The sequence below is a fragment of the Sus scrofa genome, chromosome 15, assembly GCF_054392235.1.
Source record: "Sus scrofa isolate SSC_HxYL_T2T_F1_AM1 chromosome 15, Sscrofa_HxYL_maternal_Yorkshire_Landrace_v2.0, whole genome shotgun sequence".
NCBI classification, from domain to species: Eukaryota; Metazoa; Chordata; class Mammalia; order Artiodactyla; family Suidae; genus Sus; species Sus scrofa.
Window position 1 is genome coordinate 123,518,818 of NC_139397.1, and position 22,203 is coordinate 123,541,020.

The 22,203-nt window shown below is 45.0% G+C and overlaps 1 long non-coding RNA gene across 6 annotated transcripts in view; it reads right to left on the reverse strand.

The window, feature by feature from the left end:
* LOC146396103 (uncharacterized) overlaps positions 1-22,203 on the reverse strand; it is a 76,666-nt gene that overhangs the window by 5,752 nt on the left and 48,711 nt on the right. For 2 of the 6 annotated variants that reach the window (XR_014829115.1, XR_014829111.1), the window contains 4 exons: positions 13,793-13,872; positions 11,641-11,782; positions 11,247-11,535; positions 9,158-11,079 (listed from right to left, as the gene is read on the reverse strand). This is a non-coding gene — a long non-coding RNA (uncharacterized LOC146396103). Of the gene's footprint in view, positions 1-5,918; positions 6,149-9,157; positions 11,080-11,246; positions 11,536-11,640; positions 11,783-13,792; positions 13,873-14,067; positions 14,370-22,203 lie in introns of those variants that run through there. The other 4 variants (XR_014829116.1, XR_014829114.1, XR_014829113.1 and 1 more) reach the window with 4 other exon arrangements.

Sequence of the window (22,203 nt, forward strand, 5' to 3'; positions counted from 1 at the left end):
GCTTTTAACATTCTTCACCCGGGTTTACCCCTGCAAAGGAGCCCCAAGTCCCATGGAATGTTGGGTAATCCATTCAGCAAGTCCAGCAGCAAATATTTGCTGAGCCTCACCAAGTGCCAGGCACTGGTTTAGGGGCCAAGGATACAGTGATGAACAAGACAGACACAGTCTTTGTCCTGACAGAGCTTATAGCCTCTTGGGAATAAATAAATAAATTGCCTCACAGCTTGGTCATTGCTGTGATAAGGGAGATAAGGGATCCTTGGGAGCTCACTGGAGGGACCATTCATCAAGACTTGGGGAAAAATTGTATTGGGGAAATAACTATTAAAAAAATAAAAAATAAATAAAAAGACCTGGGGAAAGAAGTTAGAGAAGGGAGTTCCATCGTGGCTCGGTGGTTAACGAATCCGACTAGAAACCATGAGGTTGCAGGTTCGATGCCTGGCCCTGCTCAGGGGGTTAAGGATCCGGTGTTGCCGTGAGCTCTGGTGTAGGTTTCAGACACGGCTCGGATCCTGCATTGTTGTGGCTCTGGCGTAGGCCAGCGGCTACAGCTCTGATTCCACCCCTAGCCTAGGAACCTCCATATGCCCCGGGAGCAGCCCAAGAAATGACAAAAAGACAAAAAAAAAAAAAGAAGTTAGAGAAGGCTGCCTGAGAGAAGCACACCTAAGCAGAGAGGTGAAAGATAAGTAGGAATAACAAATGAAGTGGATATGTTGGAGTGAAAAGTATACAAGACAGAGGGAACACATCTGCAGCAGATCAACAGTAAAAGAATTTAAGGAACTAAAATGAAGTTTAAGCTGGACAGTAGGGAGAAGAGTGAAGAGAAATGATGCTGAAAAAATAAGAAGCAAACAGGTCTCGTGGGGTCTTCTGAGTTACTTCAAAGAGTTTGACATTTATTCTGAAGGTACTGAGGAGCCAGAACAGGATTTGAAACAGGGAGGGAGAAATTAGCATTTTTCAAAGACTGCTTTGCCTGCAATGTGACCAATACCCCATAATGGCAGTAGAGACCAGTACGAGGCTCTTCCAAAGCCAAGTGCGTGATAATTGATAATTGCCTCTGCTAGCATAATGGATGGCAGTGGGCATGGGGAAAAGAGGATGGAGCTATTTCAGAGCAAGAGGACTGGGTGACGGGATGGATGGGGGGTTGAAGGAAAGGGATGGTGATGACCTTCTGGCTCCAGCAAATAAAGACGGATCGCATAATTCATGGGCAAAGAAAACCCCAGAAGAGGAAGAGGTTTGCATGGAAACTAACAAATTCAGTTTTTCACATGTTGGTTTGCAGGTGCCAGAAACACATCCACATGTGGTTGTCATGTAGAAGTTGGGTCCAGACATCAGGAGAGAAATCAGTTGGTTCTACAACTACATTTGAGAGTTAAGACCATATATGTGCCTTTTGAAGCCATGGTAGTTAAAAATTCTCTCAGGGAAGCCACTTCTTTTTTTGTTTTGTTTTTTGTCTTTTTAGGGCCACACCCTCGGCATAATGGAGGTTCCCAGGCTAGGGGTCAAATCAGAGCTGTAGCTGCCAGCCTACGCCACAGCTACAGCAACGTGAGATCCGAGCCGCATCTGCAACTTACACCACAGCTCACGGCAGTGCCAGATCCTTAACACACTGAGCAAGGCCAGGGTGGAACCTGCATCTTCGTGGATACTAGTTGCATTCATTAACCACTGAGCCACAATGGGAACTCTGGAAACCACTTCTTAATGGAAGTTACAGTGAAGCAGAACCTGAAGGGGAAGTGAAATGAACGAGGAAAGTAGAGGAGTCAGGAGCAAAGCATTCCAGACAAAGGGCCAGAACTAAGAGAACTTGGGAAAGTAAAATCAGGTGAGAAGATGAGAGGGCCCCTAGGATAGAACTCATAGGAACACCAACATTTAAAGAGTGGGCAGAAGAAAAGTCTGAAAAGGAGACTAAAGAGTGAGAAATAGGAGAAAAACATAAAAGTCAGGGAAATCAATAATTCAAGAGAACAATGAACAGGGTCGACGGGGGCCAGGAGGCTGCATCCCCAGTGTCTGGAACAGTATTCCATAAATAGTTGTTAGACGAAAAAAAAAAAAATGTCCACTGAATTTAGCAACAGAGCTCACTGGTGACCCAGAAAAAGGCCTTTCACTAGCGTGGGACCAGGTATGGTGGAATGAGGAGTGAATAATGGGTGAGGAAGTGAATGCCGACAACCCCTTTGAGTTTGGGCTAAAACCCCACATCCTCACCACTACTGAAAGAGGCCCCTGCCCACCTCTCTAAGTTCAAACACAAGCAGACCTGGTGCCATTACCCTCTTGCTCAGTAGGACTCTGTCACACGGTCCCTCTTTCCCGTCCCCTTCCAAACGCAGGGTCCTCACCCACACTCTTCTCTCTGCTGGAGTTCACTCCTCCCTCCGCCCCAGCCCAATTGGCAGCCCAACCAACTTCTACTCATCCTTCAAGATGCCACTGTCCTCAGGGAAGGCTTCCTAACCCCACCCCCACCCCACCCCCGCCCCTGCCCCGCCCATCCTAGCCCCGCCTCCCATTCCCCCTGAGATTAAGTTCCATCCTTCCAGCATCCTGTTGCACACCACACTTCCCCAACCTATCCCTTAACCCAAGTGCAATGAACTATTTGTGTGATAATTAAGGTTGATCTCCCCAACAAGACCATAAGCTCCCCACCTAGGCTCCAAGTACCCTAAGGGCAGGGACTGAACCTCCAGGCCTGAAACACTGAGTGACACATGGGAGGTACTCAATAAATATGGAATGAATAAATTAATAAATGAGTAAGTAAAGGGGCAAAATAGGAGTCTGAAGGAGCTGAGAGGGCAAGGAAGGGCTCTTTGTATGGGACACATGAAGGCTTCACGCAAAGGGGCCAGTGGAGAGGCAGAGGAGGTAATTCAAGAGGTGAAGAGGATGCCAACCATCACTTGAAACAGGTGGAGGCTTGGTCCTTAGATGGGAGGAGAACCACCTTTTTTCACTGAAGCAGGAGAGAAGGGAGGAAGGGTGAGGATATAGGCTTAGCGGCAGGAAGTTGAAGGGGAGCCTGTCTACAGGCTTGTTCTCTCTGTGAAATCAAAGTTAAAACCTTGGGTTCTCTTGATGCTCAACAGCCCCATGCGTATTTGAAGAGTCTCTTCAAAATTTTCTTTGAAATAGAAAAAAGTTAAAAGAGCCACATAAACAAAGGAGATGGAAGAAGAGGATGGATTTGAGATACATTCTAGAGATATCGGGTGATAAATTGCATGTGAAGAGGATAGAGAAAAATGTGTACTGTTTATCTTTTTAATATAGTTTTTGCCAGGGTTATAGAGATATAATGTAAAGGGTCAAATAGTTCTATAAGACTACTTACTGTCATAAGTAGCTGTCTCGGCCCCCTTCATCTTTTCAAAGAAGTGACTGGTTTCCATTCTTTCTGTGAGTTCTTTTGGTGTTTCTATCCAATATCAATAAATAACACATGGAGTTCCCATTGTGGCTCAGCGGAAACAAATCTGACTAGTATCCATGAGGATGCAGGTTCGATCCCTGGCCTTGCTCAGTGGGTTAAGGATCCGGTGTTGCTGTGGCTGTGGTGCAGGCCGGCAGCTATAGCTCCAATTCGACCCTAGCCTGGAAACCTCCACGTGCTGGGGGTGCAGCCCTAAAAAAGACAATAAATAAATAAATAAATAACCCTTTTGTTTCTCTAATTCCTGATTATCCTGTTTTAGGTATTAGGCATGGACTTCCCACTACAGAAGAAGGGGATTTAGCCTTTTATTTTTTAGCCAAATGCCTTCTACCCTAACACACACATGCACTCCTCCTGCCCCCAATCCCCTAAGACACCGCATTGATTTTCAGATAAATTAATATTCTGGTTTCTATCTATGACTAAGTAAACGCAGTTTACAGATGAGCCATGGACTAGCCTGTGATAACTTTCCTTGTCTGCACACAGTTTTTCTGTCTGAAGTTAATAGTTATATTATTTTTCTCTCTTGTTATTTACATTGTTACCACTCATTCAGCCCCAAGCTCTCCTCTTCTCCATATATTTGGATACAACAAAGAGTTGCTCAATTTCACTTTCCTGAAGAAATCTCTCCTGGGTGCTCCTGACCTGCTCCAAGTTGCCCTTAGCAACTTAGTTCTGGGTGCATAGCTATTGCTAGTTCTGTGGTTCCTCTCTCCTCTCTCCTTTGCTGAGTCTTTTGTTTCCTGTCTCCCATGTCTTCCTCTCTTTTGGTTTCCACACTCAGTTGCTCCAGTAGTTTCCTGAGAAAGGTGCCAAGGAAGTAAAACGATTGAGGACTTACAATGTCATTCTCCAGAATAGAAGAAAATTTATACACGGAAACATCTCAAGAGAGGCAAAGAGGCATCTATAAAATGCAACATAAACTCATGGCTTAAAAGAAACCCCCAGGAGTTCCCGTCGTGGCACAGTGGTTAACGAATCCAACTAGGAACCATGAGGTTGTGGGTTCGATCCCTGCCCTTGCTAAGTGGGTTAACGATCCAGAGTTGCTGTGAGCTGTGGTGTAGGTGGCAGATGCCGCTCAGATCCGACATTGCTGTGGCTCTGGTGTAGGCTGGCGGCTACAGCTCCGATTGGGCCCCTAGCCTGGGAACCTCCATATGCCGCAGGGCGGCCCAAGAAATGGCAAAAAGACAAAAAAGAAAAAAAGAAAGAAACCCTCATTGGAGTTCCCATCGTGGTGCAGTGAAAACGAATCCGACTAGGAACTAGGAGGTTATGGGTTTGATTCCCCGGTCTTGCTCAGTGGGTTAAGGATCTGGCATTGCCATGAGCTGTGGTGTAGCTGTCGTGAGTTGCTGTGAGCTGCTGTGAGCAGATGCAAATCAGGTCCCGAGTTGCTGTGGCTGTGGCGTGGGCCAGAGGCTGCAGCTCCTATTAGACCCCTAGCCTGGGAACCTCCACATGCCCCCAGAGCAGCCCTAAAAAGGCAAAAAGAAAAAAGAAAAAGAAAAGAAACCCTTATTGAATAATGATGCACAACAGCCAAAAGGCGGAAACAACCCAAGTGTCCATGATCAGATGAATGGGTTAACAAAAGGTGGGGTAGCCATACAATGGAATATTATTCATCCACAGAAAGGAATTCAATTCTGATACCTACCACAACATGAATAAATCTTGAAAACATTATGCTAAGGAAGGAATCTGCATGCAAAAGAACAAATATTGTATGATTCCACTTTACGAAATATCTAGAATAGGCCAATTTAGAGAGACAAAGTAGATTAGAGGTTATCAGGACCTGGCGGGGGGAGGGGGGAGAGAGAAACGAGGTGTTATTGCTTAATGGTTATGAAGTTTTTGGGGGGGAGATGAAAAAGTTTTGGGGAAACGTAGTTGTGATGATTGCACCGTGAATGTAATTAATGCCACTGTCTTGTATCCTTAAAAATGGTCAAAACTGCAAAGGTTTTTTTTGTATATTTTACCATTAAAAGAACTTTTAACTCTTAGCAAATTAGGAAAAAAGAAAACTTTCTTAGTCTGATAAGGAGTAGCTATAAAATAACGACTTTAAAAGGTCATCCTAAATGGGAAAACATGAGAATAATTTGCTTTAAAATAAGAAATAAAGGAGTTCCTGTCGTGGCACAGTGGAAACAAATCTGACTAGCATCCTTGAGGACGGAAGTTCAATCCCTGGCCTCACTCAGTGGGTTAAGGATCTGGCGTTGCCATGAGCTGTGGTGTAGGTCATAGACGCGGCTTGGATCTGGTGTTGCTGTGGCTGTGGTGTAGCAAAGGGGTTTGGGGAATAGCCAAAACTTTTATGAAGAAGATGAGCATGGAAGGAAGACTTGTCCCACTACATATCATGTTTTTTTGTGAAACTACAGTAATCAAGACAGGATGAGGGACTTACCATTGCGGCACATGGGAAATGAATCCAATTAGTATCCATGAGGATGCGAGTTTGATCCCTGGCTTCACTCAGTGGGCGGGGAATTGAACACTGCTGTGAGGTGTGGTGTAGGTCACAGACGCAATTCAGATCCCTCGTTGCTGGTTGCTGGGCCTGCGGTGTAAGCCAGCAGCTGTAACTCCTTTTCAACCCCTAGCTTGGGAACTTCCATGTGCTGCGGGGTGCAGCCCCTGAAAAAAACAGCCAAAAAAAAAAGACAGGATGACCTTGGCACGGGAACAGACAAATACAGTGCAGAATCAAATGCAAAGCTCAGATGTAGACACGTACATGTATGAAACTTTAGTCTGTGACAGGTAGCCTGCCAAGTCAGCAAGAAAATAAATAGAGTAGGATAAAAAAAGGTCATCCATATGGGAAAACATGAAATTAAATCCCCATTTCACATCATATACCAAAATTAATTCCAGATGGATTGAGGCTTAACTGTTTTTTTAAAAATTAAAACTCTTAACAAAAAATCATAGCAGATATCTTTTAGACTTTGAGATGGAGAAGGATTTCTTAAACAATACTCAAAAAGTGCTAACAATTAAAAAAAATTATAAACTCAGTTATACTAGAATTAAGAACTTCTTAATGTGTCCAGACAGTGAAAACAAGTTACAAATGAGGACAAAAATAGGGCAATACATAATAATTTTTCCTGGGCAGCAGGCATAACTAGCATTGTCCTGTGAAAACAGGATGCAGGTAACCCTACTCAGGCCCAGTAATTCAACTCGTGGTGTAAAGTTATGAGAGTCTTCACCTATAATCAGCTGGAGATATCTGCAAGAATGTTCATAGAAAGAGCAAAATAATGCCATTTGCAGCAACATGGATGGAACTAGAGACTCTCTTACTAAGTGAAGTTAGTCAGAAAGAGAAAGACAAATATCATATGATATCACTTGTATCTGGAATTTAATATACAGCACAAATGAACCTTTCTACAAAAAAGAAACAAACTCATGGACTTGGAGAACAAACATGTCATTGCCAAAATGGAGGCAGAGGGAATGGGATGGACTGGGAGTTTGGGATTAGTAGATGCAAATTATTGAGTTTGGAGTGGATAAGCAATGAGATCCTGCTGTGTAGCACAGGGAACTATATCTAGTCACTTGTGATGGAACATGATGGAGAATAATGTGAGAGAAAGAATATATATACATGTATCACTGGGTCACTTTGCTGTATAGCAGAAATTGACAGAACATTGTAAATCAACCATAATGGAAAAAATAAAAATCTTATTTAAAAAAAAGAGGGAGTTCCCATTGTGGCGCAGCAGAAATGAATCCGACTAGAAACTACCAGGTTGCAGGTTCAATCCATGGCCTCGCTCAGTGGGTTAAGGATTTGGCATTGCTGTGAGCTATGGTATAGGTCACAGACGTGGCTTGGATCCTGCATTGCTGCAGCTGTGGTGTTAGCTGGCAGCTGTAGCTCTGATTGGACCCTCAGCCTGGGAACCTCCATATGCCAAGGGTACAGCCTTAAAAAGAAAAAAAAAAAAAAAAAAAAAAAAAAGGATGTTCATGGGAACAGTGTTCACAGTAGCAAATCCTGGTGTTATGAATGCTGTGTCCATGCAAAATTCCTATGGTGAAGCCCTAACCTCCAGTGTGATGGTATCTGGAGGTAACAGATTTAGATGAGGTTGTGAGGGTGGGGCTCCCATGATGGAATTAGTGCCCTTACAAGAAGAAGAAGGAGGATCAGAGCTCTCTCTCCGCCATCTGAGGATAAGGCCAGAAGGCAGCTGTCTTCCAGGGGGAGGGACATCCCCAGGAACTGAACTGGCCAGCACCTTGATTTGGACTTCCCAGCTTCTAGAACTATGAGAAATAAATGTCTGTTGTTTAAACCACTCAGTCAGTGGTTATAGCAGCAATCTTGTTATAGCAACCTGAGCTAACTAAAACACCTGGAAATAAACCAAATGCCCATCAACAGGGAAGTGAGACTAAACCATAGTGTATTAGTTATTAATAAGCCATGGTTTAAGGGAGTGTAATATTCCCACAAGGGAGTATAATAGAACAGTCAACAGAAATGAGTCATAGTTATACACATTTAGCTATAGCTAAATTCTAAAAATATAATATGTTTAAAAAGTAAGTCCTAAATGGATACATACAGTTCCACACCTCAGCATCTGCTGTGTCTCCTCTTTCAGCTTCTCCAACTCCTGGGTTAGACCCAGCACCAGATACAGAGACAACCATACGGCGAAGGTTTAACTAGCTCTGGCAACCAGATGGCGTCGAATCTCTTTAATAAATTCCATATTCTATGTCACTCTTTTAGTTCTGCTTCTATGCTCTAACCCTGACTGATGCAATGAGGTAACACAAGCTGAAAAGGAAGGTAAAAAAAAAAAGTAGAAAGTGACAATAGGACTTAGGATGCTGGTTACTGGGGTTAGGAAGAAACTGGAAGTTAGAACAGGGATGGACAGTACATGTAACTTATTGTCACAATTCTAGTTTTTGTGTTGAATGGTGAGTTCATAATTGCCTATTACACAAAAGTAACTAGAGTTGGGTGAATAATGAATGGATGGATGGCCATGTAGGGACCAATGAAGAATTATGAATACTCTACTTAGGGGAAACCATGGTGAGAGAAAGAGAGAGTACAAGAGGTCGAGTGATTTCTTTTGAAAGAATATGCCCTTGAAATTGCATTAGCATTTTAACATACTTCCCATTGATTCAAACATGGTCCCCTGGCCACATCTAGTTGCAAAGGAGGCTGGGAAATATCTTTAGTTGGGCAGACTGTGTTATCTGGATGAATCTCAAGGTGATTTATGACTGAAGGAAAGAAAAAGACAAGAGCTGCTGGAGAAAATGAACAGTACTTGCCCCAGGTGATGACTCTAGAAACAAAAGATTCATGAGTTATTTTGAAAAAAAAAAAGAATGAGGCAGCTTTACAATGAACATAGACGTCAGAAAGCAAGCCATGAACCAAAATATGCAACCGTGTTGTGGACATTTGAAGTTCCCCCTAAGACACCTTCCTGAAGGCACCCAAGTTTTTTTAGGAGAATCATTTCCTCCACACTGGATATGGCCTCGTGGGACTATTACCAGGTGCCATGTTTTCCTCTAGCCACAGTGCTGGTACGATACCTGTCTTAATTGCAACGTCCCAAGAGTAGACCATAAAAGATTTGAGAGTAAGCATTTTATTATATTTACTTTTTATTTTTTATCTATTCATTTTTTTTGGCCACACTCACGGCATGCAAAAGTTCCCAAGCCAGGGATCAAACCCGACCCGCAAGAGAAACGCCAGATCTTTAACTACTAGGCCACCAGGGAACTCCAAGAACAAGCATTTTATTAGGGAGATGAGCCCAGGAAACCATGTGAAGAAGAAGTGAGAGAGGAAAGGAGCGACGTGGAGGCTAATGTGCACATGCGCAGCTGAGGCTCATTCCCATCAGGACCCTCTGAGGGACTGTGGAACACGCCTCAGGTTGTCTCCCCAAGGAGAGCGGAAGTTGAGCTCATTGATGAGGATCACTCTTGGGAAGCTGAGTCCCCAGCACTTCCGCCTCCCCTGCCATAGGCTGTTCATGCCTCTGTGGACAGAGAGGCCCCTCGAGCTGTCATCAGGTAAGGAAACTGCCTTCAAGCGACCTCTCTGGGAACCTGGTTGGTGCACCAAGAGCCCCTGCTCCACAACCAAGTTAAGCCCAGTGGATGCTCACTCCCAGGAAACTGAAAAGTCAGCAGCGTTACATGGACACTGAAAAATGGAGGGTCTTTTTGCCCTAACTAGACTGCTCCTATAGCAGACCCTCCTTAGGTGGCCCCTTCCTAGCCTTCCAGAAATGCCCTGTTTCTAATCCAGTTTCAGATCTGGTTCTTCAGGTTCCCTGCCATTTCCGGAATCTTCCAATATCCTTCTAGAACTTGCAGCAAACTTCCAGTAAAACTTTGCAGAGCTGGTTTCTGTTGTTTGTAACAACAACAACAACAAACCTGTTATATCTGGAGACCCAGTGCATGTGGAGACTCTGTGCACCTAGATACCTGGTGCACCTGGATACCTGTTACACCTGGAAATCAGGTCACTGCCACTGACCTGAGTCCTTAAAACTATGTCATCTTTCTGCACTTCAGTAACCTCATTTAAAAAACAAAATGATTATTTCCAAGTTTCCACGCAGTGGTAGGATTCTAGGATTCCATAAGCCGAATTGATGGTCAAACTGGGGAAACCCATCAAACTCATCACTACAGCCTGACTCCCAAACTGCTCTGTGCTGGTATGGCAGCCTCCTTCCTAGAAATAGCAACAAGCTCCAAGATCATAGCAAAACGAGAAAAACAGCAAAGTCCAGGTCCCAATTTTAGCCCAACTCTACCAGCAAACTGACCAAAAAGAGTGATTCAGGGGGAAAAAAGTGTTTTGCTTTTATCCAAAGGGATTCTGGCCAGAAAACACTAGGCGGCTCACAGAATTCCTATCACGTCGAATTCCTAGTCTGAACATAACTGGATTTCTCTTTCTCGCTCCGGTCACCATTTCTGGAAAGGGGCGTGTTTGAGGCGTGGAGAGAGGTGACACACATAGCCCAGTGTTCTCCAACACGGATTCAATAAACAAAAAATAATGTATTGGGGAAATAAAAAATAAAATAAATTTAAAAAAAACCACAAATGCCCAAGTTGGAAAAAGATGGCAGCTGAGGTCTGTTATCATCTGCCAGTTAATGATACAGTCGAACAAATGTAGCGATGTTGCGGAAAAGAAACACATTCAAGACTCTGGCTTCCTGTTAAGTTATGATGATTTCCCAGGACATCCGAGGTGGAGCAGAGAGGCGGCTGATAAAATACGTGGCATGGATTGAACAGCATGAGGAGAGCAACTGACTGCAGCTGTCTGCGATTTGGCAGCCGCGACGATGCAGACAAATCTAAACAAATCACCATCCCTGGCTTCCCGATGCCTCCAGGAAAGACCTGGAACGACTGCTCCGTGCTGGCCTCCTAGGTAGGGTTGAGGAAAATATGCAGATTCCACAACTTTAGGGCTTTCCTAGGGCTTCTGCTCAGTGTAGCAGCTGCCACCCTTCCACCGATTTGGCTGTTTTCTGCAAAATCCAATGTTTCATTAACTAATCATATGTTTGCAGCCCTTCCCGCTGTGCCCACAGCTAGTACGGTGGACACCAAAGCCCCATTCCCCCCACGGCCCAGCCTTATGGAAACCCAACAGGCAGCCCCAGCTGGGAGAAGCTGAGATTTGCCCTCTGCTCACCTAGCCGTGTCTTTGTAACTCCATTTCCAAACTTTCAAGTGGAGTGTTAGTCACTGGGACCATGCACACAGCTGTCGCCTAGGGGCACATCTCCAACCCTGAGTCCTGGCAGCTGCCTTCCTCCCCTCTCTCCTGCAACTGCTGGGGCAGCGGCACATCTGCCTGGCAGCTGCGGTCATCTAGTTAGACGCATTTCACTGGGGGAAAGGATGGCTCTGTCCTGATGAGTCTGGAACATGATGAGGACAAGGTGGGTGGAAAAAAATCCTGCTCCTTGAAGTCCCCTCACCTCAAAAAAAAAAAAAAAAAAAAAAGAGAGAGTTCCTGTTGTGGCTCAGCGGTTAGCGAACCCAACTAGTATCCATGAGGATGAGGGTTCAATCCCTGGCCTTACCCAGTGGGTTAAGGATCTGGCCTTGCCATGAGCTGTGGTGTAGGTCACAGACAGGGCTCGGATCCCGTGTTGCTGTGGCTGTGGTGTAGGCCGGTGGCTACAGCTCTGATTGGACTCCAAGCCCGAAAACATCTGTGTGGACCTAAAAAGACAAAAAGACAAAAGAAAGAAAGAAAAGAAAATTTACCTTAGAATTTTTCATATTAAGTCTGAAATTCCCAGATATCTGTTAGGAATATAAAACAGATTTCTTTTTTTTATCTGGATGGGAGAATAATAAACTGTAATAAATAATGGGGGGGGGGATTTTTTAAAAACCTGCACTTTTTGGCCTAGCAGCACTTCAGTGAAACTGCACTAAAGAAAACAGTGATTGAAACAAACAAAAACAAAACATCTGATCGGCCACTGACGGAGACTGCAGAGTCAGTACAGAGAGAGCTGTCACCCTGCCAGAATGTCATGGCTTAGGGACACTGGAGAGGGGAGAGGGGAAGGCAAACCCTGCCCTCCACTCAGCATGCTTGGGGAAGGGCAGTGACAGAGCTTCTGACTGCAGCCAAAAGAGCCTAGGTGGCCTTGACAGCCACATAGGATGGTTCCTCCAGGAAGTCAGCATCTCTAGATGAAAAAAAGGGGGTGGGGGGAAGAGAGAGTTTGTGTGTGTGTGTGTGTGTGTGTGTGTGTGTGTGTGAGAGAGAGAGAGAGAGAGAGAGACAGAGAGAGACAACAGAGCTTCTCTCTATGGTGATTATAAGTCAACATAATCACAAAAGAAACACCTGAGCACCTAGATTGTTGCCACATACACAGCAGGTGCTCAATAAAAACTTGCTGGTTATGGAGGTAAATGTGACTTTCCGGACAAAGCCTGCTTTACTGTAAGTGAGATGAGTATCTGTTGGATTGAATTGAATTGAAATAGGCAGCAGGTTAGAGATGTAATTTGAGGAGCCATGGAATCCCTGCCCCAAAACTCTCTTCTACTGGAGCTGCCAGAGTGCTGGAAATTTCTAGATTCCTCTTTTGGGTTAATGGAGTAATGAAAGCTGTGTTAAAAGGCAAATATTGTCTGAGAGAGATAACCCATGAAGCTACTGTGATCTATCATTCATCCAGGCTGGCAAGTCCAATTCAACTCAAGAGCCAGCACCAGTGGATTCACAGAAGCTGCCCAGAGTTCTGTCCTGAGCAAGCTCTAAGGCTGCAGCTGGCTCAGCAGAAAGCAGTACTCTGGAGAATCACTGATATCTGCCTAGATGGAAAGGGGGCCGATATGCATATGCATATGCCACCCCTGCCTCTTCTCCTGAATTTTTTTTTCTGCTTTTTTAGGGTGCAACTGCAGCATATGGAAGTTCCCAGGCTAGGGGTCTAATCAAAAAGGCTACCGCAGGCCTACACCACAGCCACAGCCACGCAGGATCTGAGCCACGTCTGTGACCTACACCACAGCTCACGGCAACACTGGATCCCTAACCCACTAAGCAAGGCCAGAGATCAAACCCAAATCCTCATAGATAGTAGTCAGATTCGCTTCTGCTGAGCCACAGTGGGAACTCCTAGCCTGAATATTTTAACCACATTAGTCTCATTAGTGAGCAAGCCCTAAGGAAATATAAGCTGGGATAGACATTTACAAGTTAGGGAGGGGCCAGACCAGAAAGATTTTGCCTGAAAAGCAGAACCAGGCACAGACCTCTGACTAGCAGTATGAGCCAGACGAGTTTGGGGGTAAGGGACTAAAGAAAGGTTGTCAGAATCTAACTTCACCTACTTCAGTCTTGCCTCAAGTGAGCACTTACTACAGACTCTACAGTCTAAAGGATGACCACAGTGCTTCCTCTCCCATTACATGAATTTGTCTGGTCCCTGTCAAGCTTTCCCATCAAATTTACCCAGCACCAGAGAAGAGCGAATAGGTCACTCTCTGGGCACCCAGGGAGGGTGGCATCAGCCTACCACAACCAAAACACATCTTTGAAATCTCACCTTTAACTTAACAATTCATATAAAGTTTATATGCTATTATCTGACTATTTGCTTTCATGTAGAAATATTTAAATTATATATCAGTTCTATTAGTATAATGCCCTCTGCTACATCAAATCACCTCAAACTCTCAGTGATTTAGAAATGTATTTTCACTCACCTGAAATCCATGTAGCTTGTTGGGGGACAGTCTGCCCCTTAGTCTTGTGACTCTACCCTCCTTCAGGACTTCTGAGTCCTCTGTATTCAGACAGAGAAAGAGACCACTTCTTAATTACTTGAGCCCAGAATCGACAGCCATTCTCCCCACATTCTAGGAGCAAGAATTCATCACCCCATTTAAATACAAGTGGGCCCATTTAAATTCAAGAGAAGCTGGGAAATATCATCCCTGATTACCCAACAACGACTCTGGGTAGACCAGTAAGTTTTTACCTCATTAGTGACTGTCTTAACTTCTTCATCTCCCCAAATTGGAGAGAAAAGATAATCTTCCAGAAAGACAGGCTGAGTTTTATCCCCTATTTTATTTATCCCAAGCGCATTGCCACGTACTCCCAGAAAGATACCTACTCCTATTTAAGAAACACATACGTAATCCATTTTCAGGAAGATTCCATTTGTAGCTTCAATGAACACCAAATTGAATAGACTACCCTCATTTCACCTCCTCTTCTCTCTGCTCACTCTTTCTCTTCCTCTCAATCCAGTTAGGTACCATCAGGATTTTGAAAGTGGGCCCAAAGCCACGTTGAATATTACCAGGAAATGGCTGGCTGGCTGGCTACCAAGAGGCCTTCCAAAGTGGCATTATCTTAATGAATTTTTCACAGTCCAAAGTCTGGCCAGAAGACTTGCAGGTCCAAAAATGCAATCTTATTAGTGTTCCAGGATTTGCCTGACTTGGGAGGGCTCGCTCATGTGAACTAAATTCACAAAACACCAAAACCTCTCACCAAAATGTCTCTACCTACACTGACAAGGGGATGTGCCACCGTCGGAAAAATCACGTTCACACTCTTCCCTCCAGCGCTTTTTCTCCCTGAGGAAAATCTACCCAGGAAGTCGATTACAACCTGAAACTCCTTTAGTGAGTCTGGAATCAGAACAGGGGCCGTTTAGTTAGATGGCTATTGAAAGCTTAATGGCATCAGGCGGCCAGGGCCTGATAAAGCCATCATCACTGGAATATTCATACCGGCTTTTCAGGGATCCCCCTGGTCTGTCCTTGGTCTAAGTTCTATGCTCAGCAATTCCCTTTCTGATGGGCACTTTCATCCTGTAGACACATCCATTCTATCCATAGGATAACTGCCACATTCATCCTCTGCCTTTTTCTGACACAGTAGACATTTTGTCTCTATGGTATTTTGTGTATGTCTGGCCTCATTCATTGTGTTAACTTTACAATCTAGTGCTCAGAGCTTAGAAGAGGACAAAAGGGAGAGGAGCAAGAAGTTCACTCATCTCTGCCTGCACCAGCTGATGTTTTTCTAAAATGGAATTTAAGAACTTAGTTGGAACAGGGAGAGACTGGGTGTTTGTAGGACTTTGACTGAAGGAAAAATGCTTGTCTCCTCTTTTGCAGCAGGCTTCCCAGTCAAGGTTGTAACCCAGGGCCGCTGGCAGCAAATACACCCTGAAAGATGAGTCCCAATCAAAGCCAAGAAAAGTTGCCAAGTTCAGTGATAGGAAAGGGTATTACATCTCAGTTGTACTGGGTGAGAATGAGACCATGGATAGGAGATCAGGTAAAGATCACTAGCCATGGTGTAAGAAATTCCTGCAAACAAATGGCAGGAAAGAGCCAGGTGAAAGAGAGCAAGCCGGAAGCCTGAAAACAAAGACGGCACCAGGAAGCTCCTCCTTATTGGGTACAGGACTGAGCCAGACCCCAGGCAATCTAGGAAAGTGACCTTCTTTACTGAGTTTGCAACATCAACAGGCAACCATATAGGATGGTAAAGACAGGGACTCAAGCATGGAAAGCCATAAAGGACAGTCCACAGCCAGATTGTGCTCACATCTAACCAGAAAATACAAAAGAGACCTGCTTTGCAGTTTCAGCTCTGACAGTCATTGGAAACTTGACTCCTGCAACTCGGTTTACTCTCTGAGCCTTTTTGCAACTCGGTTTACCTCTGCTGTTAAATGAGGCACTTGACATCCATGCTCTCCTTTCCTGATATACAATGATACTGTGCCTACAAAGATAATGTGTCCCTGTAACCACACATCTATTTATATCCTATGCTGAAAAGATCACCCGCTGGAAAAAAAAAAAGAGTTTTTTCTTTTAACTTCTGATGTTATAACATACATAGAGAAAACTGTGCAAAACAGCCCTGTAACCAGCTCCCAGATTAAGAAACAGAACATTTCTCACCATCTCAAAATCATCCCTATGTCTTTTCCCTGTCACTACCTACCCCCTAAAACAACCACCATCCTCAGCTTCCACCAGGATGATGGATTCATTTTGCCTGTTTTACAACATTATGTAACTGAATTGTACAGGATGTACCCTTTTGTGTCTTGGTTTTTCACTCAATTATTTATGAGAGCATACGGTTGCATGTGGCTAGGGTTAGTTCTTTTATTGTTGTTTGCCGAGTTCGTGTTTCACTCTATGAACATGCTACAATGTATTTATCCATCTTATTGTCCATGGACTTTTGAATTGTTCCCTATTTCGGTATTATGAAGAATGCTACTCTGAAAACTCTAGTGCATGTCCTTGGGTACACATTTGTAAGCATTCCTGAACTTATTATCTATTATTATTTAACTAATTACCACAAAATTCAAATGACACACATTATCTCACAGTTTCTGGGGTTAGGAATCTAAACACAGCTTAGCTAGGTACTCTGTTTCAGGGGTCTCATGAGGCTGCAATCAAGTTGTCAGCCAGGGCTGAGGTCTCATCTTAAGTCTCAACAGGGGAAGAATTTGTTTCCAAGCTTCCATTGTGATTGGCAGAAGTCAGTCTCTGCAAAACTGGTGGACTCAGGGCCTCTGTTCCTAGCTGGCTATTGGCCAAAAGCTACATTGAGTTCCTTGCCACGTAGGCATCTCCCACATTAAAGCATGCAAGCCAGGAAGGCAATAGGGAAAGTCTGCTTGCAAGACGGAAATTACTATTTTATGTAACGTAATCATGGACATCATATCCCATCACACTTGTATTCTGTTGGTTAGAAGAAGGTCATAGAGGTCCTATCCACCCTCAAGGGGAAAGAATTGCAAAGGCATGAATCCCAGGAGTTGGGGGTCCCTGGGGGCCATATCAGTGTCTCCCTACCATAATTTCTGTTGAGATTATAGCTGGCAATGGAATTGTCTGGTCAGAGGTCCAGCTTCAGTTATAGAAATCCATTAGTTTTCCAACTAGTGATTATACCAACTGACACCCTCACCAATATTTGCTCCACATCTGGAGTTGGTTTTTATCCCGGTTTCCTTCTGGGATGAGTTATTGTTTCTGACAAAAGAAAAAAAAATGGCTTTCTGAACCATGGGCTGGAGTAGGTTTAGGAGTATGTCTTACTCCCAAACTGAATTAAGAGGCAAAATTCCGAAGTCCCTGCTTCAGACCTATATACTTCTTTTCTCTGCTGTCCTCAGAGGTGACCAATCCTGTAAATGCAAAATCAAAGAAGGTACCATTCATGCTAATGGTCCCCAAGCTGTAAGATGAGGGATCTGGAGAAAGAGTGCCCCCCAACTCGTTTACTGGAGTGCCCTGGTAATTAGTCACCCTTCATCAAGCCTGGCATGAGCCCCTAGGAGTGACTCTGATGGGGTCTTGTGCTGCAAATCCATCCTAAAAGGGTGTTTAGGGAGTTCCCTGATGGCACAGCAGGTTAAGGATCCAGTGTTGTCACTGCTGTGGTTCGAGTCCCTGCTGTGAGGCTGGTTCCATCCCTGGCCCAGGAACTTCCTCATGCCATGGGCACAACCAAAAAAGAGGGAAGGGGCATTGATTCCCAGTAGCATGAAAGTTCCCCGTTGTCATTCCTCTCTTCTGTGGCAAAACACGCTTGGACATTCCATAACTGGCTGGATTACAGTACGAGTAATAACACTTCCAAGCACCCTACCCCAGGAAGTGCTCTGTAGATGTCTCTATTTCAAATACAACACAGGCGCCAGATGCAAAAGAATTTGGAGGGAACTTCAATGTGCCAAATGCATTTTTGGAATTGATATGAGTATAGTTAATATTCCTGCCCAGGCGTGTCTAGCAGGGTGGACCCCTGAAAGCCATGAAATAGTGGTAATAACAGTACTGGGGTGGCAATATGAGTGAGCTGCCTGAATGTGCAAAACTTCAAACTGTTTTCAAAGAAGTTCTTAAGGGACCATTGACGGGAGGAGGATCTGCATAAAATACTCTCCTGTGGACACCTGTGAGCTGTCGAGGCTAATTGGGGCTTCTGATGCTGATTATGGACGCCTTTGAGGGGGGGTGCTGCATTTCCTCCACTGAATTCCATCTCGTTTTCTCCTAGGCCCTTTCAGTGGGGCTGTTAGTGTCTCGGATGTAAAGATTACTAAATGGAAGCGTGCTTTTGTGTGGAAGTCATTACCGTGAACACCTGTTCACTGTTGAGTTTAATTGGACTACAGCTGGTGCTGATTGTGTGCGAAGGGGGGCTGCTCCCCTCGCCCGCCGAGGAGCTCCCTGTCAGTGGTAACAGCGGGGAAGTCACTGCTCTGCAGCTCGGCTTGCACACTGCAGTCAAGTACTCTTCCTCCTGTATGGCTAGTTGCCTCTGAGGTGCCCTGGGGTCAGGTTAGCCAGGCAAAAAGAAAAAACGGTGCCTGCCTCCTCGGTCCATTTTATCAAATCAGCTCAGTTCCACTCATGGAAATTCGAAGAAAGCGGGGGAGATGGCTGGTGTAACTCGAGCGCAATTATTGACAAAGGAAGCAAAGAAATGGCAGGTTTACTTAGAGGCGTGGTTTTCTTTGTTTTTTGGGGTTTTGTTTGTTTGTTTGTTTTTGTTTTTGTCTTTTTGCCTTTTCTAGGGCCGCTTCCCATGGCATATAGAGATTCCCAGGCTAGGGGTCGAATCGGAGCTGTAGCCGCTGGCCTGCACCACAGCCACAGCAATGCAGGATCCAAGCTGTGTCTGCAAACTACACCACAGCTCATGGCAACACTGGATCCTTAACCCGCTGAGCAAGGCCAGGGATCGAACCCACAACCTCATGGTTCCTAGTTGGATTCGTTAACCACTGAGCCACGATGGGAACTCCTTAGAGGCATGTTCTGAGCAATATTAGCTGTTCACGCATGTTCAGAGATGATAGGCATTGAACACATGTATAAATAGGAAGTTGATAATACTGCTCAGGGGTCGGCAGAGTGGCAAAGTAAGATTACATTTGTGATGGAAGCACGGAAAAAGACTGTGTAGCTTTTAATAATAATAATAAGCTCAAGTTGTTGACTTCAAGAGAACAGATGCTGACCTGCATATTTCAGTAGTTTAGATGTAATTCACATTACTTATTCATTTAATATCAAAATGCATTGAAACAATGACACATGAGTCTGCTTTATAAAGGCCCTTGCATCATATCAATATTAATATAACTTCCATGATGCTGAGGATGACCCCTGCGTCCCAGATATGACAACAATTTCCTAGAAGCCTGGCAACATCCATGCTGAAGCAAATCTGCTGGTACTTGGTTTTGGCTGTTCGGTGGGGGTCATCCCCCTTTGCAGGGGCTGACAACTATGGTGGGCATGACCCACCTTTCGGGAGGTGAAGCAGCCTTGCTTCTGAGAGTAATGAGTCAGATGAGCGATTATATCTAGAACCTACTCCAGGACTCCATTTTCTGGTTTTGATATTTGCACAGTCCCATTGTCCATAGGGTAAGAAAGCTCTGGGACAGGTGGGGGAAGGATGAGCTGGGGAATTGGGACTGGCATGTGCACACTGGGGTGTATGGAACGACTGGCCAACGGGGACCTGCTATATAGCACAGGGAACTCTCTCCAATCTTCTCTGATAATCTATATGGTAAAAGAATCTGAAAAAGAATGGATGTGTGTGGAGTTCCCGTCGTAGCTCAGTGGAAACGAATCTGACTAGGATCCGTGAGGATGCAGGTTCGATCCCTGGCCTCGATCAGTGAGTTAAGGATCTGGCATTGCCAAGAGCTGAGGTATAGATCACAGACACGGCTTGGATCCCACTAGCCCGGGAACACCCATATGCCACAGGTGCGGCCTTAAAAAAAAAAAAAATAAAGACAAGAATGAATGTGTGTATATGTATAACTGAATCACTATGTTGGACAGCAGAAATTATCACAACACTGTAAATCAACTATACTTCAAAAAAACTTTTTTTAAAATGTAGGCATTCCCACAGTGACTCAGCGGGTTAAGAACTTAACATAGTATTCGTGAGGATGTGAGTGCCATCCCTGGCCTCGTTCAGTGGGTTGAGGATCCAGCGTTGCTGCAAGGTGTGGCATAGGTCACAGATGTGTTTCAGATCTGGTGTTGCCTTGGCTGTGGTGTAGGCCTGCAGCTGCAGCTCCAACATGACCCCTAGCCCAAGGAACTTCCATATGCTACAGGCATACCTGCACTTTTTTTATAGTACTGCAGCCATAAGAAGAAGAAGTTTAAAAAGAAAAAAAAGAGGAGTTCCCATTATGGCTCGGTGGTTAACGAATCTGACTAGGAACCATGAGGTTGTGGGTTCAATCCCTGGCCTTGCTCAGTGGGTTAAGGATCCGGCATTGCCATGAGCTGTGGTGTAGGTCACAGACCGGCTCGGATCCCAAGTTGTTGTGGCTCTGGCATAGGCCGGTGGCTATGGCGTCTATTAGACCCCTAGCCTGGGAACCTCCATGTGCCGCAGGAGCGGCCCAAGAAACGGCAAAAAGACGACAAAAAAAAAGGAAAAAAAAGAAAAAAAGAAAGCTCGCGTGACTGTTTTGGCTTACTGAGATAGGTCCAGATCACCACCCTCAACCCAGAAGGGAAAATGAGGCTGATCCTAGAGCCAAGTGCATGGCGAGATATAAACTATGAACCTCTCCTATGTCAAGTTCAACAGCACCTCCACAGCAGCCTTGGGCTTAGAGATCCGCCCTCCCCAAACCGAACGGGGGACTCCTCCGAGCCAGAATCCAGCTCCACTCTAACATTTTCTAGCTGTGTGGTCTCGGGTGAGCCACTCCACCCCTGTGGGTAGAATCAAATGAGAAAACTTTGCAAAAATGCTTTGTCAACTGTGAAGAGCCTTACAAATATAGAGACATTTATGACTCAAGGGGCAGTTCTTCAGTCCAAGTGAAAACAGATTTTTCTGCGGGAGAAACTGTTCCTGTGAAAGGCAACAGTGAGAAATTCAAGGGTAGGAAGCGCTTGCTCTCTCCTCTGTCCTCTTTTGGACTATTTACCATTAATGACGCCTTTCCAACAGGTACCAAATGCAGGAATGCTGCTGATCAATACACACATTCTCCTCCAATTGTTGTTTTAGTTCTTCGCCATTCAACCAAAGACCATAGTTGTGCTCTTTGAGGAAACATACACTTGTACACACACACACACACACACACACACACACACACTCTGTTTCCCAGCACAGATGGTAAACAGGCTGAGTTCATCTGAATGAGGTCACAGATACTTCCTTGTGTGCTGGAGTGGTCTTTCTATAGCTCAACTAATCCCCACCACCACCCCAAGTAGCTGGAAAATGTGAGATATTCCTGATGAGATGATGTGAGCAGGTCTCAGCCTTTGGTAGAAAGGCCCTGGGGAATTGCATGCCTGGACACCTTTCCCTCTGTGCCCCCAGAACTCACTTTGGCATCCAACAACTACAGCCTATGCTGGGTTGACTATTTTGTTCTTACATGCTCAGACTGTGGGCTCAGGCCAGGAGCAAAGGATTGACGTTCTTTTTCCTGGATTAAGCAATAGAGGCACATGTGGATCATCTCCAAACTGGAACGCAGGCTGTACCATGTGTGGTGGTGACTCAGGCCTAAATGGAAACGGATGCTGGACTAACTGCTAATCTGGGCAAAATCAGAAAGGCAGTTTGCTCTGAGCTATGCAAAATAGACCCTGGCATCTATCGAGAGCAATGCAATAAGGACCCTGCTTGCTTCTGGTGTAGGGGTACGAGCCTGCACCACCTCAAGGAGACAGTTCCAAACAGGGAAATTAAAGCTGGGTCTACCAGTAAACCTAGGGTCATCACTCAATGACAGCATCCCCCCCAAAAAGCCTAAAGAATCTTAGCCATGTGCATCTGGTCAATTCAGAAGTCATGCAATTCAGAAGCTGCACACTACAGGAAACATCAAGTCTCCAGGTTGGCTAATTATTTAGGAGGAGAAAGCTAAACACACCTCAATTTTGACCATTGGCTGTCACAAGCCTGGGGCAAACCCTAGGGCCCCAAGCCGGACCCTTGGAGGTTTATGTCCCGCCGGTCCCGGAGCCACAGCTTGTATTCCTGCATGGTGGCTTTGCCTAAGCCACTCCCACATGGCTGGTCCAAACCCTCTGCCCCAGCATAT